Raw genomic sequence first — 21712 nt, forward strand, 5'->3', positions numbered from 1 at the left:
CACCAAATTTTTCACAACAAGGAATGTGCTTAATATTGCTACATTTCCTACTTCTACACTAAGTAGTGACTGCACTTTTACATTAGCCGATCTAGCCCCAACGGCGCCTATTATTCTGCAATTTTGAACTGGAAAAATTGGTACTCGTCTTATATTTCTGATCTTGTTGAATAGAGCCTCCGAAATAACATTTGTGGTTGCAGCTGTGTCTAAAACCGCCACTATAGGTACAGTCTCCAAAATGACTTGCACTTCGGCTACTGCCACCTGTTCCTTATCCTCATCTCGGGGTTCTAAGTCCTCGGTCAATTCATCTGCCAGTAATCGTCCATCATTATACGTTAGCATGGGTACACATATCCTGTTGCCCCTCAACCAATTGTTGACCGCTCCTCCGGGGCACGAGTGGGTCCTTACAAGTTTGTTGGATTTTGATTCGCCTGGTGGTTGACATTGTCCGTCACTTCGGTAATTACCGGTTGATTCGTAGATGTCCGTCCCCACTGATGTTGGTTATTTGAGGTTATTCCCCCCGGTTGATTCCACTTTCTATTACTGTTATTGTTCCAGGCTTGCGGTCTGAAATTCCTTTCGTTCCCCCATACGGGATTGTATCTTTTCCCATTCCTGTTGTTCCTTGGATAGCCCCTCGCAAGACTATTGCCGGTATTATTATTGAGATTTTGAGGGGTTTCTCCACTATTTATCGATCTCTGTGCGTTCCCTTGCCTACCATTTGGCGGAGGTTCTATCTCCCTATATTGGAATCTGTTGTTACGGGCTTTCTGGTTGTTCTCTTCGATAATATCTATGTGGTCTAAGGTCGTGAGGAACGACTCCAGGTCTTTATCGTTGCCGTAAATTAATTGATTCCGGATGCTAGTTGGTAGTCTTGCCTTAAGTATGTTTATTATGTCTGGCAATGGCATAGGTCTATCCCAGTATCTAGTTTTATTTATATATTTTTCAAAATACTTCCTAAGGCTTCCTTTTGAAAAAGAGAAAGGCTCTGGGTAGAGCACCTCCTGCCTTAGGCGTTCCTGTACCCCTTCTGACCAGAACTTTGCTAAAAACGCTTTCTCAAAATCGTCATATGTCGAGCAAACAGAAGTCATGTCCGAGGCCCAGATCGCCCCCGAACCTTGTATATACCCCGTAACGAAACTGATCTTCTGCCACTCAGACCAATTTCTGGGTAGCACTCCTCTAAAACTTCGAATAAAAACAATCGGATGGACCCCCCTTTTGTCAGTGTTAAAAATCGGGAATTGCCGATGCTTTATCATTTTTTCTTCGGCATGGCAAAGGCTTTCGTAATCTCCGTCAGATAAAACTTCAAGAGAACAACTAGCTCGTGGCAATTTAATATTTGAGTTACTTACAGAAGTCGGTATCGTGTGCGAATGTGCAGTAACTGGCTCTATAGTCGCTGCCAACTTCTGCTGCTGGCCTGTATTCATTTGTTCTGAGCCTTGTTGTGAAACGCGTATCGACTCTTCTATCGTTTGTTTCCAATGCTCGAAATCAGCACCTAACTGCTGTCGCACTTCCTCAAGTCCTTACGCAAACAAATTCTCTTCCTGTTTGCCACATAGACTGTGGAATGCTGCTTTAATATTTTGCTCAACGTTTTCACACATTAGCCTTTTGTTTTCTAATGTGATTTCGGATAATTTACCCGTTAATACATTAATTTGGTGGTCTATAACGTCTTGACGTTCTGTTAGATGTTCAACACTTTCCTTTAGGTTAGTCTGCGTACGTGCCAATTCAGGAAGTTGCGCAATTGCACATGACATGGCATCTTGCTTTTGTACTAATTGCGGAACCATTTCCACCTGTTCCCGTACGGTATCTATCTTAATAGCCACATACTCCTTCATTTCTACACGTACGCGGTGAGTAGATTCCTCACATTGAGCTTTCACCAATTCTATTTGTGCAGTTAATTTTCGTTCCGTCTCTTCGGCCTGATCTTTAAGTTCCTTTGTCTTCGCCTCTATCCGCTGCTCTAATTCGGAAAAACTGTCGTGTAACTGCTGCTTAATCTCAGCTTTCAGATTTTCCTGCCCCTCAGTAACTGAGGCTAATTTCGCGTTCAAATCATTTTGCCCCTCAGTAACTGAGGCTAACTTCGCATTAATGTCAATTTTCAGATTTTCTTGCCCTTCCGTAACTGAGGCTAATTTCGTATTCATATTATTTATGGTCTCAGTTATCATCTGCATCTGCCTCATGATAATGACCAATGGATCTAATCCATGTTGCGTACTTGCTGTTACATCTCCAGCCGTGTCTACAGGGCGTTCTATTGCGCTATCTGTAGCGATCGGTTCTACAACACTTCTTACTACATCATTATTATCAGTGCTAACAGCTGAAGGCTGTTGCGTGTTGCTCTGCTCTGCTTGACTCATCTTAAACATTGCCCTAGTTAAAACCATATAAATGTTCAACCGTCAATATATTTATATATCTCCCTTCACACAAGAGTACTTCTGTGGATACTCTCTTATTGTACTTATACAGATAAATGCAACTAGGGCAGGTCAATCAAACTACATGTTCAAATATGCACTAATACTAAACAGAAAAGCGTATATTTCATTAATACTAGCAAGCTTTAATAAAATATTATAGATCTAGCCTTTTCTCTGCGCCCAGCGTGCTGTTTATGTTGTTATCCCTTTAATGTGACTGCGAGTATTTCTTCTCTTTTCCAAGTTAAGTTGTCTCGTCGTAGTTCACATGAAACAGAGAACAAAATTATTTTAACAACGTCCAAAAACGTGTCCTGTCACGGATTGGCCATTATAATGAATTCTCTACTGTAAATGATGAAAGTATGTGAATGCAGCTTGCCGCTAACTTGGTGTAATGTTTTGTCTGTACAGAGGTGTATCTGTCGCCTTTATTACTCCTTCACTCTCACACATAAATCGGTACAATAAAGTTAGGGCTTCCTGTTTTTTAATTAGGCTGATCCGTGATAAGACAGACAAACAATTATGCTAATGGAGGATTCTGAGTATTTTTTCGAATTTCATTCGCTCTCTCTCTCTCTCTCTCTCTGTCCTTTATCTGTGTACAGTTTAAATATATTATTTACGTGAAATCAGCCTAGTAGAATCTCTGGTGGAGCCCTTCGTCTTAATATTCAGCGGCTGGCTTGCTGGAAAAGATCTTTACGTTTGTTATTATTATTAAGCGCTGCATTCAGTTGGGAAAATCGATCGTTTGAACAATTCGTTCAGTTTACGACAGATTTAGAATTTCAGATGTGGACGAAGCCTTTTTGGACGATTTATAAAAAACTCGGAGATTGCAGGCTCTCTTCGTCACAGCTGAAACTTCCCCACTAATTACAGGGCCAAGACAATCATCAATGATTCAGACAGAGAACTCATTCGTCATTCACTCTAGAATAAAATGGTCACAAACCTTATTTCTGCGGAAAATTGTATATTCAATCCATCTCCATTACATGTTCCGTTTTCTGTGGATTCCAAGTCTTATGTAATTTGCTTTTACAGTTCTTTCTTTCTCTTTACCTATCCCGCTAGCGGCACAAACGTTGATAGCTCGTTTTAGCGAGAGGAAGAGTAAATATGTCTCTTTTAGCAACCAGACAATCTTCCAACCGATACTTCCGAAGCTGTTCCCTTATCCCTCTATAATAACCATGGAGCATACATCTCTGTATCTCTGTTATTCCAAAGAATAAACGTACTAGAAAAATACCTTGGCGTCGACAAGCTGTCGGCGCATATATTACTAGAAAATCCGATCAGATACTTTTCAAAAGTAAATAATTGTGGATGATTTGATTGACCATAATTAATTATTGCGTGGTAGAGGGTAATTTTCCGTGGGGAGATTACACTGTGTACGCCTTGAAATCCATTATCTGATTTCGTAATTTCTGTCTGATCATCCATGTACGCCTCCTCTTCTTGTGATTCTTGAACAGCTATTACTATCTGAAATTTGTTACAGTACTGAATTAATCTTCGTCGTCTCTCATTCCTTGTCCCAAGCCCATATTCTTCTGTAATCTTTTCTTCTATTCCTCCTATAGCTGCATTCCAGTCCCCCATGACTATTAGATTTTCATCTCCCTTTGAGTCTCCTCATATTTTGTCTCTATCTCTTCATCTTCAGCTTGCGACTTCGGCATGTATTCCTGAACTATCGTTGTCGATGTTGGTTTGCTGTCGATTGTGACAAGAACAGCCCTTATCACTGTTCACAGTAACACACTCTCTGCCCTACCTTCATATTCATAATGAATCCTACTTCCGTTATGCCATTTTCCGCAGCTGTTCATATTGCCCTATACTCATCTTACCAGAAATCCTTGTTTTCTTTCCATTTCACCTCACTGAGCCCTACTATATCTAGATTGAGCCTCTGTGTTTTGCTTTTCAGATTTTCTAGCTTCCCTACCACGTTCAAGCTTCTGATATTCCTGGTCCCGAATATTAGAACGTTATCCTTCCGTCGGTTAGTCAGTCCTTTTCTAATGGTTACCTCCACCTTGGCATTCCTCTCCCGGAGACACTATTGAGGAAATTTAAGGAACCGGGATTTGGAGCTGACTGCAGAAGGGTCATACTGCTGCCAACATACACTTCGCATAAATACCACGAGGATAAGGTACGAGAAATTAGGGCTCATACGGAGGAATACAGATATTCTTTTTTTCCCTCGCTCTATCTGCGAGTGGAATAGGAAAGGAAACGACAACTAGCGGTACATGGCACCTTCCGCCACGCGTCGTACGGTGGCTTGCGGAGTATGTAAGCAGATGTATACGTGACTATTTAACCCATTTTTATTACGTGCTTTTAGCAGATAATCGTATTTCAACATATTACACCCATCTATACGGCTTACTGGGCTCCGTCAGGAACCGACAACCGACCTGCCACCCTGCTTCTCCAAAACTTCGGTGGGGATTTATGACTCTGGAATCTTGCCAGGTGGTCTGGTCGTTTGCATTCAGTGGAAACTTCCACGTTCGCGGCCCGTGTCTCATCACTAATTCACAAGCCAACTCAAGCAAAGCGCAAAATTATGCGAGTATACCGAGGATAGGGTATCCGGAAACAATCACCGCAGTTGGAAAGCGAGAGTATGCCTGCTGTGCCTAAAATGTTGGAAGACTCTAATTTGTTATACAAATCCAGTCTGATGAAGTTATTCCGGCTTTCTTGGAAAGACTAAGAACAGCAGCTGACGAAGAGGAGACGGAAAAATTTCTTTTTCGGAACGAGTTAGCTACGAATACATACATTTGGCTTCAGAAGCGGCAAACACAAGCGAATACGATATGAATGTGATATGAACAGAAGTAAGTTGCTTCTGATTAAAAATTTATGGACTGCATTACGCTTCCTGCAACGCTTCCTTCCGTACAAGTAAACGAGTCGTTCCTCCAAAGAACTTCGGTATTCATGCATGCATCGTCACCTTAGTGTCCTCCTGCTGTTCTGAATAAACACGACGTGTTGTCCTCTGCGAAGCTACAGCTGTGTTTTCTCCAACGACGACCTTAAGCTGAGGACACCAGTGATATACAACGTGAGATTTCAACATTCACTCTGGAGAACTTAAATTTATTGCATAAATCAGTTGGGCACCAATGTTAAGACTGATGTCATGGGGCACAATACTCAGAATTAAGATATTTTATCTTATGTTCTGATGATGGTGTATATCCAAAACCCATAAACGAAAGGTTTTAACAAGTGAACTGTTCTTATTAACGGCCAAAACGCTGTGAAAAAGATGTACTGAGCATTCGTATAAAGAGCTAACCAGAACTTTACCGATGAAATTTCGGACGTTGTTCGAGAATAAATTCTGAGTATTTTGGTATAAGGGGCCTGTGATCTCCGGTGAGTCGTTACAGAGCAATTAGGATTCGTCTGATTTCTTACCCCCATTTTAGTATCCATCTCTGCGGCACTGACATGAACTACGCAACATTGCAAATGTCAACGGTACGCGATGTGTGTCTTGTCTGGAAACAAACTTGTTCCCTCACTCAAGGTACATCCTGTTGACAACAGTAATCCCAGCTTCGCTCTTCGCCCTCCAGTATGCATTCAGTACCGGTACTGCTCGGTTCAAAAAATGGTTCAAATGGCTCTGAGCACTATGGGACTTAACATCTGAGGTCATCAGTCCCCTAGAACTTAGAACTACTTAAACCTAACTAACCTAAGGACAACACACACATCCATGCCCGAGGCAGGATTCGAACCTGCGACCGTAGCAGTCGCGCGGTTCCAGACTGAAGCGCCTAGAAGCGTACGGCCACCACCGCCGGCTGCTCGGTACTGTCTCAGGTTTGTGTTCCCGGTCGTGTTAGTTGTTCCCAGTGACAGACAGAAGTTCTATGGATAGGGTGGCTGATGAAGAGTTGGCCGATATGCACCTCATATTTGGGTTCACTGAATGCAACGGAAGGCAACACAGCGACTCTCTGCCGAGGTGTTTCCGCAGTGACGGCAACCCCATCACAGTATTGAGGCTTGTTCCATTACTCTGCGTTTTGTGTTGTACGGTTTGCTGCCGAGAAAATATTTTCGCAAAAACAAATCTAAGTGAACTAACGAATATATGAAATCATAATTACATTATTTCTAGCCGGCCGGAGTGGCCGAGCAGTTCTAGGCGCTTCAGTCTGGAACCGCGAAGCTACGGACGCAGGTTCGAATCCTGCCTCGGGCATTGATGTGTGTGATGTCCTAGGGTTGGTTAGGTTTAAGTAGTTCTAAGTTCTAGGGGACTGATGAACTCAGATGTTAAGTCCCATAGTGCTCAGAGCCATTTGAACCATTACATTATTTCTCTGTAAGGAACCGCCGAAACCCGCGTTCGGCAATCCTGATTCAAGTTTTCCGTGATTTCCCAAAATCGCTTCAGGTAAATGCCGGGATGGTGCATGGGGGCTTAATTAAAATATAATGCAATTAATTTTAATTTTTGATTTAGTAGCTGTCTGTCCGATTACGAAGTCTCGTAAACGGTTGGCCCTGACTAGTATTATTACGCAATCTGACTGCATAGAACAACAACAAAGAATGAAATGGAAATTTTCATTAACACAATTAATTAATTAAGTCCCCAGCAACTATAAAACCTACGAAACCAAAGCACAAGTATAACTGTTCTGTGTGTGGAAGTATGACTCAACGTACGCATCTGGCACGGTTCTTCTTCAATAACACAAGAATTTTTAAATATCATTTATACTGAATTAATTAAAGAAAATAGAAATACCATAATTACTCAAGAAAACCAGAATTACACTCTAATACAAGAACACAAGCCAGATGCTTTGTTGACTGAACCTGTAATGACGCATTATTCAGGACATTGAAATAATGAGAAAGAAAAGAAAAGTAGTTTGTTACCTTAATTTATATTGATGAAAAGCACTCTAGACATTACAATCTCTCCACACCAACTCGCTACTATCACATCTCAACAAGAACTTTTCAGTATCACATCTCAGCAAGCACTGCCTACTAGCTCATCTCAACAAACACTCCTCACTACGACATCTCAGCACTGACTACCACGAGTTCTCCCAAAGCACTGCCCACTACGAGTTCTCAATAATCACTGCCAGTGTAGGCGGCAGAACAATACTCTCTAGCGCGATCTCTGGCGCTGTGGCTCAGTGTAGCCACCTTTCATATGCCCTTCCTCCACAGGCTAGAATTTGATGGTATTTTTGCCAGCATTGGCGGTGAAAATACCACCAAATTCGTCAAAAAAAATACAGACAAAAATAAAAGATAATATTAATGCGTAAATATCATATAACTAGATAAAATTTTGGCTTTGCACTGACCTTTCAATAACCTAATATATAAAATACAGTAAGCAATACAAATTCCTTCATACATGTGACTTTACATAACAGTTTACACAAGTATTATGTGGTTAAACAGTTCAATCAATAGCGTCAGCAATGACGAATATGTGCAGGTAAGAGTCTCATAACTTTTCAAAAACAGTAATACACAAAAAAATCAGTTTATACAAATATTCACATAAACGCTTTCCATAGCTCAAGAATAAGCAGTTGACAGTTCCAGCAGTATCACCCAGCAATGGTCAACAGGTGCAAAAACCAACAAGTGACATTTTTTCAGTAGAAACAGTCCATCAGTGGCACCCAGTAATGTTGAATAGGTGCAGACACCAACAAGTAACACCATTTCAGTATAAGCAGTTCCATTAGTTGCACCAGCAATGTTGAGCAGGTTCACACAGCAACAGGTGACATCTTTTCAGTAGAAGCAGTCCACCAGTGGCACCCAGCAATGTTGAGCAGGTGCCGACACCAACAAGTGACATCATTTCGGTAGAAGCAGTCCATCAGTGGCACCAGCAATGTTGAACAGGTGCAGATATCAACAGGTGACATCGTTTCAGTAGCAGTAGTCCATCAGTGGCACCCAGTAATGTTGAATAGGTGCAGACACCAACAAGTAACACCATTTCACTATAAGCAGTTCCATTAGTGGCACCAGCAATGTTGAACAGGTGCAGACCGCAGTCCATAGTATTCACTTTCACTAATCACACTGTTCATCAGCAGAAATTAAACATGACTAAATGTCACACATCATGTTGAAAAGTGCAGCACCATCACTAATCAGACAGCTCAGGCATGAACAATAGTTTGAATACACATACAATGCTTTTACACTAAACATACAAATCATAACAAACACACAAATGATATCAGATAATTGTCCTATTAACTATTACAATACACAAATACCAGTAAACCTATAATATTTATGGGTGTCAGTGCAAGCCACAACAAACAAGTAAAATAATATTTAGGAGATAGGTTGGGATCACTTCTCTGGGATTATAAAAGGAAAACACACAAAACACGCTCACTCATCTTTCATCAACATTAGTGCTACTGTGTAACTGAATAGTGTTAACTGTGTAAATGCAATTCTGTCAAAATTTTGTGTTCATCATGTGTATCAAGTAGTAGTGGCAGCAATGTATAACAGTCAATAATAGTTAGTCAACGTCATAGTCATCATGTCAAGACCAATGTTTGCGAAGCCAGATCAAAATGTACGGTTGCTGAACAACTGTCAGTGAGCCAAGATATGCAAATACTTCCTCTCTTCAAAAAAAGTATATACTGCTTAGTGATTTAACAAAGTGTGTGTGTAGACAATCTTCCTTCTACTTGAGTGTTCTAGTCTGCCATCTTTATCCTCCTTGTTCCATATAGACCAACAAAAAAAAAAATAGGCTCCTCACTTACTTCACCTCTTATCCACCAAAACTCCAATAATCATCAGCATCACATAATCTCAATACTTCAATAATACCTCTTCAATACGTCGATCATCAATATCATTTACCTTACCTCTTGTCCACGAAAACTCCAATAATCATCAACTTCACATAATCTCAATACCTCAATCATACCTCTTCAATACGTCGATATATATAACCTCATTGCCAATATCATTTCACTTCCATAACAACTCTTTCCTCTAGTCAGTCTCCTCGAACAAGTGCAGACAAAATCCTAATGCAAACCTCAATTCATCATCTCATACAATCCGAAGACACAATGTCAACACACAACCTCTCGTGTAATCCATCTGATCCAAATCTGCTACTCATTATAAATTATAAGATACATTTTGTTTACCTTGTCCATCATTAAATAAAAGAAATGCGTACATGACCTCTAACAGACTTAGTTCGAATAACTCTCAGTAATTAATTACGATTACGGAGTGTGAATGATCATAATATTTCACAGTGTGTACACCACTTCAAGAATCATGGCAGAAGCAAACATGTGGAGTATTTCTTGTGTCAAGTGTCACTTCCTATTTCAATTACTCACGAAAAATGCAGTGTAATAACTGTCGATGGTCTAAACCTAGTGTTGGTATGTCATGTCGTTATCTTCCTTCCTATTAGCATAAATTTATACAGCTTCCATAAAACCTCCAGCTCATGTGACTTCTATGAAGTTTCTCGTACTAATGTCGTTCGTCGAATCATAGCAGTTCATTTTCTTATCTTAAAAATATAGGGCACTGAGCGTAAGCAAAACATGCAATAGCGAGTAAATATACCAGTAGAGAACAGAATGTCAACAAGTGGATGCAGCACAATCCCTACAACGAGGCTCTGCCAAGCAAACAATCTATAATTAATACCACAGTGTAACCTAAACTCTATGTTCGTACACAGTATATCAGCATTTCTATATTCTAAATTAAAGAGTAGTTATGACAACAAAACAGAAGTGTGTAAATATGCAATCCATACGCAAAGCAGCAAATATATATCTCACACAATAAACAGGTCATTAGCATCATATCAGCATAAGCAAATAAATGTTCATACGTAACCTTAATAAGTAAACATGAAGGCGCAAGCAGATAAATCACAAAGTATAACTTACATACATAACCACAGTCAGCACAATTAATCAGTTGACAATTACAATTTAAATAAATAAGCACAGCAGGCACATAATTAAAAACTATGACATCAGTGAAAAGGCATAGCAGCCAAGCGATGCATAATATATACAAATAACAACCCTGTTCATTAATCAATAATTGTCAAAATCAGCAAATGTACACAAGCACGTCGCTTCACAAGTAAATTCATAGAACATGAAATTTAGCACAAAGTATGAGTCACGTAATCGCAAGCAGCAAATTACGTCTAAAGTACGTACCTAAGTGGAAATTTTACCTGAAAAATAAACTCAACTAATCGTTACCTTTTCGGTTTATTACTTTCTTCTTCGAAATGACATTCTTCCTGAAAATTTTCTCCATAGCAAGTCCTCTTAACGTCGGACACACACAGAATTTACCTGAAGGTCTAAAATACTTTATACAACCGTATCCTGAAAAATACTGAACGTTAATAACATAATTCATCAAGTCACCATAGCTTTATACTGAATTTAATCCGAGAAATTAGACTGTGTATTTGTTTACGTCTGTCAGTGCATTCGCACTGAGCGCTCGATCAGCTGTAGGCGCGTGACGTAGGAAGTAATTGTTTGCGGTCAACGACTGTCTTGTGCGGCGCGCAGACTGACTGTTGCTTTGAGTATGTGCCGCCGCCAAAACACAGAGCGGTATCCTTGTATTCTCTGCATGTTTACATGTAGCTGTTAGTTTCTCTAAAGTATGTCATTCCACAAAAATTTTAACGTTAGATATGTGATGTATTCCCTTAGAGCGCCGAGATTTAAGAGTTTCTACTTCAACAGTGTTATCATGTATAATTTTGCGAATTCTGTATGGACCGTTATAAAGCAGAAAAAATTTGCGACATAAGCCTTTTCCTTTATGAGACAAACGATGAGACTTAATTAACACCTTTTGACCAACTGACAAAATTTTTAAACGACCAGGACGTTTCGCTGATTTCTCTCTTCTAGCAGCCGCAGATGCAATATTTCGTAGAGCCAGGTTGACAACTTCAGAATGCCGCAGCCTCCGTGAAGGCGGAAAAGGAACGATTTCAGAAATGCGATTTATTGGTACTTTATTTTTTAATATCAATAGAGGCGGTAAAGAAGTTGAGTCATTAGGAAGTTCATTCAGAATGTTTTGAAAAATATGAAGATACTGATCCCAAGTTTTGTGATTCTGATGACAATAAAGACGGCACAATTTATTGATTTCCTTCATCCATCTCTTTGAAGCATTAGATTGAGGGTGAAAAAGTGAAATAAAAATTGGTTTAATCTTACGACGCCGTAGAGTACGAAGCCAAATTTTAGAGCGAAACTGTGATCCATTATCTGATATAACCTTATCAACATGACCAACTTCTTTAAGAAAATGTTTGATGAAAGCATTAGATACTGAATGAGCTGTTGCTTTGCGTAAAGGTGTAAAACACACATATTTTGATGTCAGTTCCACTGCTACGAAAATGTACGCAAAACCATTAGTAGAACGAACCACTGGACCGAACAAATCGACTGCAGCCATGTCCTTTAATTTCGCTGGAATGATAGGAAACAACGGTGCTCTGTGAGAAACAGTTGGCGGCTTAGCCTGTTGACATGATTTGCATTTGGCAAGAACAGATCGAATACGTTTTCCCATATTACTGAAGTAGCAATTTTCTCGCAATTTATGAAAGCATTTTCTGGGACCAAAGTGCGCATAACTGAAATGTGTGTACCAAATCAATTTATTGACCCACTCATCAGGAATACAAACTAACCAAACAGAGTTGTCGACCGATTTTCGTTTGAAAAGAATGTCATTGCGAACTAAATAATACTGTCTGATCGCTACGCTTTCCTTTCTCCTCCACTTCTCCTTAATGTCCTTCCAGATTGGATCCTTATTTTGCTCCTTAGCGATGTCCTGGAGCGAAGACGAAATAAAGTTCTCAAACGCAACACCTTGAGTGTACATCAAACAACAATGATTTTCTTTGCAGTCCTCTTCAACACTTTGTTTCAAACCCATAGGTGCCCGTGATAAAGCATCAGCAACAATATTTGAAGATCCCTGTATGTAAACAATACTAAAATCAAATTCCTGTAGGTACAACGCCCATCGTGACAATCTGCCATGAGTTAATTTTGTCGACATAAGAAATTCCAAAGCTCGATGATCAGTGTAAACCTTAGTATGTCTACCGAACAAAAATGTGCGAAATTTTGTGAAACCCCAAACAACAGCCAAAGCTTCAAGTTCCGTAATCGAATAATTCTTTTCGGATTTAGAGAGAACACGACTTCCAAATGCAATAGTCTTCTGTACTACAACGCCGTTTTCTTCTATCTCTTGAAATAAATGTTCACCTAGGCCTTTGTATGATGAGTCCGTCGCCAAACAAAAGTCTTTAGATAAATCCGGATGCGAAAGAAGTGGAGCAGCAACTAAAGCATCACGGAGTTGTTCAAATTCTGATTGAGCTTCCTCATCCCAACACCAATTAGATTTCTTTCCAGATAGTTCACATAAACGAGGTGTGGCCAAATCGTCCAATCTAACAAAGCGTCGAAGAAAATTACAGACACCAAGGAAACTACGAACATCACGTTTTGTAGTAGGAACAGCATAATTACGAATAGCGTCTAGTTTCTCTGGATCAGGAAGAATACCTTCTGTAGAAATAATGTGACCGAGAAATTTCACCTGAGAACGACCAAATTCAGATTTTTCCAAGTTCACTGTCATGCCAACTCGTGCAAAAATACGTAATAATGAATCCAAAATTTTGTTATGCTCACTCCAAGAACGTTTAGCAATAAGAATATCGTCAACATATGAAGTAATATTGTCACGAAGATAAACAGGTAAAATTTCATTTAAACTACGAATGAATGCTGCAGAAGATACAGTAAGTCCAAACGGTAATTTCCGAAACTGGTAACAGTTACCAAAGGCTAAAAAGGCAGTATATTTTCTACAATCAGGGTGGAGTTCTATTTGCCAAAAACTTGCGCGCATATCAATCGTGGATAAAACTTTAATTCCATGGAAATGTTGAAGAAGTTCATCTAAATTTTGTGGACGGTCAGTTTCAGGAATGATGATATTATTTATCTGTCTGGAATCCAGAACCAAACGAATTGACCCATCCTTTTTAAGAACAACGTGTAATGGGCTGGTATAAGGGCTGACTGCTGGCTCAATAATGCCCTGATCTAACATGTATTGAAGTTCATTCTTAACCTTGTCTCTGTAAGCCAAAGGAATAGCGTACGTTTTTCCTCGAAATGGTGTGTGTTCTTTTACTTTAATTAAATATTGTAAGCCTTGTATAGTTCCTGTGTGCTGACTAAACACTGTAGCATGTGAAGTCAAAATATGGTGCAGCTCTTCTCTTGCAACGTCATCTGGCACTTCAGCTTTTTTAACCTTTTCATTAATTAATTCTTCGCTACTAATTATATCCTCCATCGCGTCTCTGTATCTATTGTCATTGTCATGAATAAACACACTGTCGTCATAATGCTCAACGAAAACATCAGAAGTAAGAAACCTTAAACATTTTGTATCTGATTCAGATCTTGCTAAACACTCGAAAAATTTCAAACATTTCGGCATTCCGGCAACAGTCAAATTCACACTTCCTTCTTTAAAGTTCAAAATTGCCTTATGTGTGTTAAGAAACTCCATACCTAATATAATCTGTGTACTGAGTAATGGAACAATAATAAAATTAGCAGACAATTCGTATCCTTGACAAATGAAATTTAGGTTGGCCTGTTGTTTAACTTCCACACCTTTTCCAGAAATCGCTCCTCGAATTGTAGTTTTAGAAATAGGTAACACAGGACAGGCAATAGTTCTTTCACATATACGAAAAACTGATTCACTAATGACGTTCAATGGGCTCCCAGAATCTAAAACTGCAGTGAACTTATTCTTACCCACACATACTTCAATAACAGGATGTAAAAATGCGTCTACATTATTTTCCTTTTCGCCTAGCAAAATGTCTCTCATATCTTCCAGGCGTACGTAGTGTAAAGTTGTAGTGTCATTACTTTCTGAACCGTCTATATTGCTGCCAGAAGCCGAAGCTTCTAGTCATTGTCGATTGTTTGCGTCACGTCTTTGATTATTCCCGACATTTCGCGGATCAATTTCTACTATTTCCACTTGTCTCTCTGAATTTCTGTCACGCGGAGGATGCCAATTAGGTCATTCCTGTCTGTTAGATGCAAATTCTTGGTTGTGTCTGTTATTAAAATTTCTGTTTTCCTGTCTGTCTGCATAACTACTTCTTGTATAATTTCGACTGTCACTTCTGAAATTATTGTTGTATCTACTACCCTGGTTATTTCTGTAGTAAGAATTTCTATTATTGTATGAATAATTTCTGTCTTGATGATACCGATTACTGTTTCCGTATGATTGATCATTCCGGTACGAATTACCGTTATTATAATTGTCTGTGTAATCTCTGTTAGAACGTCTGTTATTGTCATAAGGCAGGTATCTATTGTCCTGTCTGTTACGTCTGTCATTCTCAAAATTACCCATATAACGCCCGTTCCGATCACTATCCCTTTTCTCTGAAAATCTATCGTAATTACTGTTACTGAAAAGTTACAAGAAGTCCCGTCGTCGTTGTCATACTCAAGTTCTTGTAACAAAGTCTTAAAAGTCTCAATGTCGTCTTTACATCTTCCAGCTAAAGCAATTTGTCTTATGGATTGTGGCAGCTTAGTTAAACAAATGCGAATTAATTCAGTCGGGCTATAAGAGTTGGACAGGAACTGATTCTTTCGAATCATGTCTTCAAAGTATTCTGCCGGAGTGCGGAACTCAGACTGTTTAAAATTACGCTGCATAATCAGACTATGTTTGACTCTGTCTTGTGTGTTTTCGGACCAATACGCCGATAGAAATGCATGATAAAAATCATTCAGATTATTACAATCTCTGAGTGCACGCATCCGCGTCGCCGGTTCGTTTTCTAAATATCCACACATAAATTCCAGTTTGTGACTTAGTGGCCAATTTGGTGGGAGTGCATACATAAATTGATCTAACCATGCACATGGATGTATGTCATTCTTAGAATTGCGGAAGATCTTAAATTTCCGAACAGTCAAAAAGTGTTTATAGTCAAAGTTTTCGCCTCGTGGCGACAAAGACCTACCACGTCTGTCCCAGTTTGAATGTCGATTATTGTCAAGTTCGCGCGCCTGGCGCTCTCTTGTTGCGTCCCGTAAATGAAACAAATTATCTTCTTCAAAGCCCTCTGCTATCTGTGATTCTAAATTTGTTCTGCTGTCTTTTCCTATGATTTCCCCTTCAATTTGTTTGACTTGCTTTCGTAATGCCTCAACTTCCCTTTTAACGCGTTCATTAAATTTTCCCTGATTTTCAACATGTTCTGGTACTCTTCGGTTTCTGCAAATGGTAATGGAGCTGTATCATCTGAATCTCTATCCTCATTTAAACTAAGACTTGTCAATTTATCTGAAATCTCCTCAACTCTTTCCGATAAGTCACCTATTTTTTCTTTCTGTTTACTTACGTCTTCCGTAAGTGTCGCGACTCGGGTTTCAGTATTGACACATTTGGTAGTTAACTGTTCATATTGTTGTGTTAGGTTATTTAATCTGTCATTTGGTACGGATTCCTCGATTCTCTCAAATATTTCTTCTTTATCGTGTGCACGTTGTAAATTTAACTCTGAAAATTTTTGTACTATCACGCGATCTCTTTCTTCCTGTTCTCTATCCTGTTCCCTTTGTCTAATCTCTACTGCAATTAATCTGTTATTGTGAGAATTCAAAATCGGTTGTACTTCTTCTCTGATTTCTTTCTTTAATTCATCTTTCATATTTTTGAAACATGTCCCTATTCGTGAATCTAACCGTGTTTCCAAAGTTCCCATCTCTGTTTTTAATTCAGATCCAAACCGTGTTTCCATTCAGAATGAGATTTTCACTCTGCAGCGGAGTGTGCGCTGATATGAAACTTCCTGGCAGATTAAAACTGTGTGCACCGACCGAGACTCGAACTCGGGACCTTTGCCTTTCGCGGGCAAGTGCTCTACCATCTGAGCTACCGAAGCACGACTCACGCCCGGCCCTCACAGCTTTACTTCTGCAAGGTAGGAGACGAGGTACTGGCAGAAGTAAAGCTGTGAGGGCCGGGCGTGAGTCGTGCTTCGGTAGCTCAGATGGTAGAGCACTTGCCCGCGAAAGGCAAAGGTCCCGAGTTCGAGTCTCGGTCGGTGCACACAGTTTTAATCTGCCAGGAAGTTTCATATCAGCGCACACTCCGCTGCAGAGTGAAAATCTCATTCTGGAAACATCCCCCAGGCTGTGGCTAAGCCATGTCTCCGCAGTATCCTTTCTTTCAGGAGTGCTAGTCCCGCAAGGTTCGCAGGAGAGCTTCTGTAAAGTTTGGAAGGTAGGAGACGAGGTACTGGCAGAAGTAAAGCTGTGAGGGCCGGGCGTGAGTCGTGCTTCGGTAGCTCAGATGGTAGAGCACTTGCCCGCGAAAGGCAAAGGTCCCGAGTTCGAGTCTCGGTCGGTGCACACAGTTTTAATCTGCCAGGAAGTTTCGTGTTTCCATTGTTCCCATATCAGTTTTTAATTCAGATCGAAACTGCTCCATTGTTCCCCTATCTGTTTTTAATTCAGATCTCAAAGTTCCCATCTCGGTTTGAATTGTTCCCATTTGTGTTTTTAATTCAGATGCCAAATTTAATATTACACCCATCAACTGCTCCGTATTAACTTGTTCGAAATTCCTTTCGCCCCTAACATTTCCCGCAAGACCACTTTCATTCGTCATAGCTGTAAGGCTATCTGTGTTCAATACTATTCCAGAATCTTCTGTCATTAATCTCGTATTCTGTGAATTTTCTGATTGGGAAAAATTTTGAAATGGTTCCGGACTATCTACCCGACTTATTAAATTATTTTCCACTTCATTATTCATCACACCGTTCTCCTGTGTTGGCGAGTTCGCCATGTCAACAATTTCGTCATTCTGACTATCCATCATTTTTGCCTTTTTCATCGATCGCGTAATCATTTACAAAACATACAAAATTCGTCACTATCCGAAAGTTACACAGAGTGACACTATATCTCCAACAATATCATTCACACGAAATGTTTCCCTCAAACACGATAAACGAACAATTGAAATAATTGCACTAAATTGTCAAAACCGTAGACAAGATAACAGAAATGAAATTTTGCAAAAAGAAAAAAATACCATTAGAAGAATGACAATTACCAAATCTACACATGCAAAATAGACTACAATTACTAAACTACAAATTACTACAACAATACTACTGTCTACTATTTTTACAATCAGAAGAATTCCAAGGGACGATCCGAAGCAGCGGTCGCCACGTGCATGGGGGCTTAATTATAATGAAATGCAAATAATTTTAATTTTTTGTTTAGTAGCTGTCTGTCCGATTACGAAGTCCCGTAAACGGTTGGCCCTGACTAGTATTATTACGCAATCTGACTGCATAGAACAACAACAAAGAATGAAATGGAAATTTTCATTAACACAATTAATTAATTAAGTCCCCAGCAACTATAAAACCTACGAAACCAAAGCACAAGTATAACTGTTCTGTGTGCGGAAGTATGACTCAACGTACGCATCTGGCACGGTTCTTCTTCAATAACACAAGAATTTTTAAATATCATTTATACTGAATTAATTAAAGAAAATAGAAATACCATAATTACTCAAGAAAACCAGAATTACACTCTAATACAAGAACACAAGCCAGATGCTTTGTTGACTGAACCTGTAATGACGCATTATTCAGGACATTGAAATAATGAGAAAGAAAAGAAAAGTAGTTTGTTACCTTAATTTATATTGATGAAAAGCACTCTAGACATTACAATCTCTCCACACCGACTCGCTACTATCACATCTCAACAAGAACTTTTCAGTATCACATCTCAGCAAGCACTGCCTACTAGCTCATCTCAACAAACACTCCTCACTACGACATCTCAGCACTGACTACCACGAGTTCTCCCAAAGCACTGCCCACTACGAGTTCTCAATAATCACTGCCAGTGGAGGCGGCGGAACAATACTCTCTAGCGCGATCTCTGGCGCTGTGGCTCAGTGTAGCCACCTTTCAGTGGTTCCTGTGAAAGGGGACGGCCGACTTTCTTCCCCACCCTTTCAGTGTAGCCACCTTTCAGTGGTTCCTGTGAAAGGGGACGGCCGACTTTCTTCCCCACCCTTCCCTAATTCGATAGGACCGATGACCTCACTGTTTGGTCCCCTCCCCCGAATCAATCAACCGCTGATCCTTTCAGTTCTGTGATGTCAGTGTCAGTCAGAACCGCCGTAGACGGAAGGTTCAATATACCAAAGTAGTCTGAAAGCTGTTATGTTTCAAAAAGAAAGAACTGCCTTAAATATTTACCACTCACAAACTATAAAAGACATAAACATGTTGTGTAGGTCACTGGATAGAGGAAGGTGCAAAGTTTTGACACAAGTGTACGGTTGCTCGTTTGTAGCAACATGGCGACTACACCACAAGATAAATCATTTTCTGTGTTGGAATGTGCACCAAGTAAATCCATTGTCAAGTGCACCGTTTATTCCGCCGTCGACTCAGCAAGATGCTGCCTCTGCACGAGCAGACTTATGCCAGACATACAAAATTTTTGGAAGTTGTAGATGGAAAGGAAAGAGCACTAGTCGACCACGAGCGTCTGATGAAAATGTCGACCGTATCCCAACTGCGTTCACACGGAGCCCTTGGAAGTCCACAAGACAGGCAGGCCAGGCACTTCATCTTCCTGAAACAATGGTGTGGCGTCCAGAATGAGATTTTCACTCTGCAGCGGAGTGTGCGCTGATACGAAACTTCCTGGCAGATTAAAACTGTGTGTCGGACCGAGACTCGAACTCGGGACCTTTGCCTTTCGCGAGCAAGTGCTCTACCATCTGAGCTACACAAGCACGACTCACGCCCCATCCTCACAGCTTTACTTCTGCCAGTATCTCGTCTCCTACCTTACAAACTTTACAGAAGCTCTCCTGCAAACCTTGCAGAACTATCACTCCTGAAAGAAAAGATATTGCAGAGACATGGCTTAACCACAGCCTAGGCGATGTTTCTAGAATGAGATTTTCACTCTGCAGCGGAGTGTGCGCTGATATGAGCACTTGCCCGCGAAAGGAAAAGGTCCCGTCTTCGAGTCTCGGTCCGGCACACAGTTTTAATCTGCCAGGAAGTTTCAATAGCGTGGCGTGTTCTGAAGCGACGCCAGCTTACGAAGCATTGCAGTTACTGCAGCAATTGCGTCCCAGCGACCACAACAGAAGGTACGAATTTTGCTTTTCAGTTCTCTAGTATACGGCGGAGGACACTTTTTCCGAACGACTCACCTTTCCGGACGAATCGACGTTTCATCCATCGGGAAAAGTAAATTGCCATAATATAAGAATTTGGGGTTCACAAAATCCTGCCGTTGTCGTCATCGAACATTAATGAGATTCACGGAAACTGAATGTGTTTTGTACCGTTTCCGTTCACAGAGCTTTTGCGAAGGAAAATTGCAAAATTGGTTGTTTCCGCAATTTCACGAAGATACCAGTGATTTCATTTTTATGCATGACTGCGCCCCACCTCAATTTCACCTTGAGAAACTTCGTTTATCTTAACAACACATATCACAGCTTTGAACTGGAAGAAATGGACAATAAGATACTGTTCATTTCTTTTGGCCTCATTTTTTTCTGGGGGGGGGCATACATAAAAAACATTCTTCGTCCCACTTACGGCACGTACTCTTCAAGAGCTGAGAAATCGAATTGTTGAAGCTGTTGATTCAATAAACACAGCAACCTGTTGATTTGTGTGTGGAATGAAATGGACTACCGTTTATCGAGTCACGCATAGTGTTCATGTTGAGTGTATCGTATACTGTCTCTGCGAACGTAAAACTTTGAACCTTCCTCTACCCAGTGATACGCGCAATCTGATTCTAACTTTCACAATTTGTCAGTAACAAACAACTGAAATCAGTTCTTTCTTTTTGAATCACCCTGTATATCCCTGATCAATCTCCGAAATTTTGTGGGAGGCGTCCTGATTCACCTCGTATAATGGTCACGTGCCTCCTGTGCGACTTTGTGTCACAACTTAATCTTATTGCATTCATCTAGATTGAAGGTGTACTTCTCCGACCCTAAGATCTTAGCGAAACTATATTCTGAAATCACATATTAGACGTCCGTAATCTGTGGAGAACAGTGAACATTGGCACAATTCGTGTCATAAAAAATTAATTAGTGAGTAGTAGCGCATATCAAACAGCACACGAACAATCAAAGAGGGGTCAGGATAACTGACTGTCACACTTGTTAACACATTCAGCATTCTTTCAGAAAATATTCGTTTTATTCGAACTCCGAACATCGGTTAAAATTTACGTTGATCCCTTGGATAAATTTGCTAAATTTCTCTGTAAATGAAAACTGAAGTAGATCTAATCATTTGTTTTACGTATTGAGTCCCAGTTATGGTTGTGGCGGACGACAAAACACACATCAGGAAACTATAAACTTACATGGGAGAAATGGCTTAGTGGGCTGCGTTAATTTACATAAAGGTTGCATTTTTACATTCACATTTATTGTCAAATACATAAATAACATTAATCTGAGGACAATCTTAATTAATAAAGTTTTGCTGTATTAACATCACAATGCAAAATGGTAAACAGCTCCCAGAAGATTTAGCGCTGACGCAGTTAACGTCAAATATTAATCATGAAGCAGTTACCGAAACACAAGTTCATTTAAATATAACAACAGTTAACATCTAATAGTTAGTACACGTAGCACAATGACTGAAAACTCCACAGATGTACTGCTAGTCCATAGTGTCCCACGGGCACAATATTTCGACGATCGACATGTCGCCAGCGTAAGGTGCGTTGAGAACTGAGCTCTCACCAAGTCTTCGGAACCAGTACTGGGTCAATTTAAGAATACGCTGAGAAAACAGAAAGATCTGGCAACCAGGGCGGACTGAGCAACTGCATCGACGGTACAATAGACGCCGAAGCAAGCGTACCCGCGACGGCCGACGAACGTCCTGGGGCGCGGACCGCGGAGGCAACGGCCTGCGGTGGTAGGGGATATAAGTCGGCCGCGCGTCTTCG

At 40.3% G+C, this 21712-nt stretch overlaps 3 non-coding genes across 3 annotated transcripts; 2 read left to right on the top strand and 1 right to left on the bottom strand.

Moving 5' to 3' along the window:
• Positions 1 to 16531: 16531 nt before the first annotated feature.
• On the bottom strand, positions 16532 to 16605 carry Trnas-cga (transfer RNA serine (anticodon CGA)). Its single transcript has one exon. It is a non-coding gene; the product is annotated as a tRNA-Ser (tRNA).
• A 93-nt stretch (positions 16606 to 16698) lies between these two features.
• Positions 16699 to 16772, top strand: Trnas-cga (transfer RNA serine (anticodon CGA)). Its single transcript has one exon. It is a non-coding gene; the product is annotated as a tRNA-Ser (tRNA).
• A 228-nt stretch (positions 16773 to 17000) lies between these two features.
• Trnas-cga (transfer RNA serine (anticodon CGA)) lies at positions 17001 to 17074 on the top strand. The gene has a single exon. It is a non-coding gene; the product is annotated as a tRNA-Ser (tRNA).
• The last annotated feature ends 4638 nt before the right edge of the window (positions 17075 to 21712 follow it).

This window comes from Schistocerca nitens, chromosome 1, assembly GCF_023898315.1.
Source record: "Schistocerca nitens isolate TAMUIC-IGC-003100 chromosome 1, iqSchNite1.1, whole genome shotgun sequence".
Taxonomy (NCBI): Eukaryota; Metazoa; Arthropoda; class Insecta; order Orthoptera; family Acrididae; genus Schistocerca; species Schistocerca nitens.